Here is a 5,956-nt window from a genome sequence, read left to right on the forward strand (position 1 = left end):
AGCCAGGACCTGTCACCCTGCAGCTCAGGGGCTTTCTTTTCTTGCAGACAAGGGTGAAGAAGTTAGAGGTCAGTATACTCTCAGTCCTCAGGGTCCCCAGCCTGCAGCTCTGTACTGTCAGCTCATCAGAGGCGTGGGACAGGGCACGGCCAGGCACAGTCTCTGTGGGAGCCGACAGGAAAGCCAGGCTATGCTCAACAAGAGAAACAAAGAAAGCATGAGGGCTGAACTGAGGGACGCTGCCATGAGTCAGCCTGGGGCTCTGAAGGGGTATAAGGCCAGGCTGATACGCAGACACTGCCTACCCGCTGAGTCCCTGAAATGGATTTTTTTGGTCCTGTCAGCCAATAGGAAGTTGCACACCAAGAACGAAATTTCCTAGGATCACCCACCAAATCGAGTTAAACCTGGGGCTTTTGGTATACTGTCTCCCCAGTCACTGAGAGAGATTTCTGTAAAGAAAGCACTGTTTTGTTGTTTTGTTTATTTATTTAGAGATACGATCTTTTGTGGGCAGCTGCCATGGGTTGAATTGTATTCCTGAAAAAAGATACGTTGAAATCCTATCTCTAGTATCTCAGATTGTGAGCTTACTTGGAAATAGGATCTTTGCAGATTTAACTCAGTTAAGATGGGGTCACTGGTGCTCTTATAAAAAAGGCACATTTGAACATACATGCAGAGGGCAATGGTGTGGAGACACACAGGGAGAACGCTGTGTGATTACAGAGGATCGCATGAAGCAGCTACATCCTTGGAAAGACTAAAGCTTCCAGAAGCCGGGAGAGAGGCCTGGAACCGTTCCTTCCCCAGCACCCTCAGAGGGAGCACGGCTGTGCCAACACCTTGGGTTTTGGACTACTGGCCTCCAGAACTGCGAGACAACAAATTTCCATTGTTTCAGGCCACCCAGTTTGTTGTTTGACATTTTGTTATGGCAGCTCTAGGAAATGAATACAGCAGCAATGGACATAGGTTCCACTGTAGTTTGTTGTAAAATTATATTGAGAAGACAATTTTCAGGGTCTCTGAGGATTTCACAAAGGTTGTCTAGTTCCCAAGCAAGTCCTCAGGAAACAGCCCGGGAGACAGACACACATTTATTATCTACTTGACTTTGGGCAAAATCCTGTCTCTGCAGAACTTTCTTCATCCTTCAAAGACAGCTATGAAACTTTCTTCCTAAGGCAGTCTAAAGAGTGAATGAGGTCGTGTTTTTTAAATTGTTTATGATGTGGCCTCACACATGGTGGCCTGTCAACAAATGTTAGGATTCCTTCCCAACAAACATGAAAGAAGACCCTCCCCTGTAGCAGGCAAACTGGGCGTTTACTGGGAGTCTTCAACCTAATGTCTATTCAGCATAATAAATATTAATAACTACAGTAGACACTGCCAGGGCTCTGGCCAGACCCTTTCAGATCCCTTTAACTGTTTTGTCTGTACTCTCTTGAGTGTGCACCCCATGACTCACACCAGAGACTCTTCTTGGAGGTCTTTTCTTGGGCTACTGGAGCCATTTTTCCCACACTTAGGTTGCTAGAAGTGCTTGTGAGTTTATATCCTCCATCTGGGGCAATCCATGGCCAAGGTCTGAAGGAGGCAGGAGTGTGACAGCCCTGTTCCTTTGCCTGGAGTCAGGGAAACTCTGAAGCATAACTCACACTCCTGAGTTCCCCTGTACGATCAGGCTGGAGCCACAGGACTTCGCCTGAAAGCATACATTTGTTTTGCCCATCCCTACTTCCACATCAGCCTTCCTGTGAGCATGTCCGTAATGAGTCGCTTACATTCAGCTCCTCAATTAAGAGTCTGCTTCTGGGGCACCTGACCCAAGGCAATAAGCCACTGAACATCTCCTGCTGAGATGCCACATGATATTGAAGTTCTGATGGTTATAGCTAAAAAAACAACCTGACCAGATTGTGCATTCCAATCATTCACTATTTTAACAGCCATAATAATCATACTAGTAACCTCTCGTTCATGTGTCCAATACGTGCATTATGTTCGATTCTAATCCTCATAACCAATGTATACATGGGTAGTTTTATCCTTGAAACAGTATTTTTCAAGGCCACAAATTTTTTGATTCTCCTGCCACCAAGAGGTAAAGTGTAGGTCCCCTCCCTTGAATCCCTTTACTTTTACAGAAATCTGCTCAATTTTGATAATGCGTCCCTCAGTGCCCAAGATGTGGCCATTCTAGGATATTCTTTCCCAAGTAAGGACATTCAGTCATATGGGTTGGTTAACCTTAAATTGTGTCTCTAATAGACAGTATACAGTTGGCTCTTATTTTTATATCGTTTGATAATCTCTGCCTTTTGACTGAAGTATTTAGTCCATTTATATTTGATATGATTAATATAGTTTGAGTTGCTGCTATTTTGCTATTTGCTTGTTTCATTTGATTTTTGCTCCTCAGTATCCCCTTTTTCTTGCATTCTTATGGTTTCATAAAATATTTGATTAAATTTAGAATTTAGAATCTCATGTTTTCTAGGCAATTGCTGAGGTCAGTGAGCTTCAAACCCGGGACTGTGAAAACACTTTAATTTCTGTAATAGCATGTTTTCTCTACTATCCATGACGATGTTCATGAAGTCAACATCAGGTTGAATTATAGTCAATTGTCAGGTAAGTAAATTCTTTAGAAGTGACTAATTTGGAGTTTACTGAAACAGGAATTTATGATTCCTCACTGTATAGAGATGTTTCCATATAATCTATGTAAAGGAGAAGTTACACAGCATAAAATAAAAAATTGATTAAACCTTAGAGAAGCCAGCCTGCAGGCAAGAAGAAATTCAGTGAGGACGGGAATTATCGCTCACCCCATTGGTACTATATTTTTGGGGCTCATAAGTGCTCCCTACAATCAGATGGCATGTCTGTGAAACGTTTGATTTGGGGAAAAACCGACAAAAATGTTTGCTGATATTTCTTTAACCTATTTGTTTTATATAAAATAAACCAAACTTTGTAACCACGTCTCCCTGATCTGCTCTATTATATGGTGGCTGGAGCACTGCAAACCTGTGTCTAACAAGTATTAATTGATTTATATTTACAGCTTTTGTTTCACTGCACAAAATGTCACAGGCAACAGTTTAATTAATGTAGCTTGGCAATTGAAGACATAGGAAAGAAGACAAGAAAAATAAGAGTAATTAATATTTGTTGGTTCCTGGCTATGTTCCCAGCAAGGTCCAATGGATATCTATGAGATGGGGATAGACACATGGGCCCGCACAGGGAGGTTGAGAATATCAAATGGGAAAGTGCATATGAAAGCTTTTTGAAAACTCTGAGTGGGGTAAATTCTCTGTCTTCAGTGGGGCCACCCAGACCAGAGCCTGTCAAATCAATCAGATGTACAGGATAGACTGAGGGGATGCACTAAATGCACTCAGGAGAATCAGAGGGAGGGATGTTGTGTGTCTTCATTTCCTAACTTGCATTTTGAGGGAAAATATCAAAAGCTATTATGCATTCAACAATCTTTGTTTTGTTTTGTTTTGGCTTTGGGGTTTTTTTTTTTTTTTTTTAGAACAGGGTCTCCCTCTGTCGTTCAGGCTGGAGTGCGGTGGTGCATTCATAGCTCACTGCAGCTTTGAATTCCCGAGCTCAAGCCATCCTCCCACCTTAGCCCCCTGAGTACCAGCCCCAAAAGAGCAATTTACCAGTACCATCATCAAGCAAGCTGCAAATCTGTCCTTTGCCAGAACAAGGAAATACTTAAGATCAACTCAAGAGAGTAATAGCTTCAAGTGTTTACCGAAGGGGTACTCACATCCATTTGTCGCACATTCCAGGACCTCATCACCCTCTTTGTTATTGTTGTTTGTTTGTTTTTGAGATGGAGTCTCACGTCACACAGGCTGGTGTGCGGTGGTACCATCTCAGCTCACTGCAACCTCTGCCTCAAGTGACTTTTCTGCCTCAGCCTCCTGAGTAGCTGGAATTACAGGCATGTGCCACCCCACCCGGCTAATTTTTGTATTTTTCATAGAGATGGAGTTTCACCATGTTGGCCAGGCTGGTCTTGAACTCCTCACCGCAACTGATCTGCCCACCTTAGCCTCCCAAAGTGCTGGGTAATCACCCTCTTTTATAACATTGCCTAACTTTTAACCCAGTTTCTTTTTATAGTCTGAAAACAAGAATCACCCACATGAGATATTTCTTCAGAGCACTGTTGAAGATGCATCAAACTTGGAGATCCTCCAGATCCCTGTTTTCAAGTGGTAAAAATATTTTATATTAGTATACAGACTATCCTTAGATATATTCTGTTGTGTTCTAATGAGTTGGTGATTCCTTTTTGATGATATCTTCAGTTTCTTCTGAGACCTTTCCTGTATAGTCATTTGGTCCTACAGCTTTTAACTTCTTTTTGTACTACAGGGTAAAACCATTTTCTTTTGCACCTATGCAAATAATCTTTTTATATCGTGGGGATGGGGAGCACTCTCGTAATTTGTCATCAGATAATGCTGACAGGTTATTTCTCTTCCTTCTTGAGTTGAAACATTAACTTCCATGACAACATAAATTCCACCACTCCTTGCCTGCAGGTGGGCCACACAGAAGAATGCCACCGAGGGGTTTTGGAGGTAGATCTCTCAGTTGGCAGGTTGCTGTCGTAGGGGAAGTACAGAAAACTCTCCTCATCGGGGCCCGAACGTCCTTGCAGCCTGAGTTTGCCATGTCCCGCTAGACACCTGCACGGGAGTCTGGACCAGGGCTGTGAGGAGCCACCATAGAGCACAGTGCTGCGCCTGTGATCCTGGCCAGTGACTGCCATGCCGCTGCCTTGGGGTTAGGGCAATTTTAAATTTTTTTGTAGAGATGGGGTTCCACTATGTTGCCCACGCTGGTCTCGAACTCCTGGCCTCAATTGATCCTCCCACCTTGACCTCTCAAAGTGAGGAGATTATAGGCCTGAGCCAATGTGCTCAGCTTCAACAATAATCTTTTTTTTTGAGACAGGTCTTGCTCTGTGGCCCAGGCTGGAGTGCCATGGGTCGATCTGGGTTCACTGGAACCTCTGCCTCCCAGGTTCAAGCAATTATCATGTCTCAGCCTCTGGAGTAGCTGGGACTACAGGTGTATGCCATTGTGCTTGGCTAATTGTTGTATTTTTAGTAGAGATGGGGTTTCACCATGTTGGCCAGGTTGGTCTTGAACTCCTGACCTGAGGTGCTCTACCCTCTCTGGCCTCCCAAAGTGCTGGGATTACAGATGTGAGCCACCTGCCCAGCCTCAATAATCATTTTTGAACACACTACATGTCAAACATGGTGCTAGGTGCTGGGGATAAAACCAACATAGGCCTCCCAGCCCTTGTGGAGCTGACATTCTAGTGGATTCTATTACTTCAGGGTCCCTTTCCACACCTCTGGGGGTTTGCTGGTTAAAGTACCTTGTTCTAAGGCACTCACCCCTAGAGTGAGGAGAAGAGAGGGACATGGCTTGGACCCAACATCTGAGAGGCCCAGAGTCCCTGCCTGACCTATGTCATTCTCATGGCTTCCCAGGGAGCCACGGAGGGGCAGGCATTATTCCACTTCACAAACAGAAATGCTCGTCCTATGTCCACCCCACAGTCATCCTCAGCATCCGGGAGCAGAAACATACTAAAAGTAACGTTTCCTGTTTTCTAGACAACTTTCTTCAGTCTTCCAGCAACCAGCATTTGAAATAAAGATGAATTTAGATTTAACATAAAGATTGGCTCATCAAAATTCTTCCATGACACTTCAGATCCCCGATGACAAACAGGTGAAGCCACCAATTCCATCTTGTCTTGTGTCTCCTTGTGGGCCCCGTCCAGGGCTGGGGTCAAGCTGGCCCCTTAGAGAGTCAGAGGAGCGCACAGAGAGGGTAATGGAGAGTGACAGTCTGACACATGTGGCTACAGCACTCTGTGTGCCCCCTAAACTTTTTGTTT

General features: G+C 44.2%; 1 pseudogene; it reads right to left on the reverse strand.

Annotated features, from left to right (window-relative positions):
* Positions 1-4,001: 4,001 nt before the first annotated feature.
* On the reverse strand, positions 4,002-4,898 carry LOC110740630 (annotated as a pseudogene).
* Positions 4,899-5,956: the final 1,058 nt, after the last annotated feature.

The sequence above is a fragment of the Papio anubis genome, chromosome 16, assembly GCF_008728515.1.
Source record: "Papio anubis isolate 15944 chromosome 16, Panubis1.0, whole genome shotgun sequence".
NCBI classification, from domain to species: Eukaryota; Metazoa; Chordata; class Mammalia; order Primates; family Cercopithecidae; genus Papio; species Papio anubis.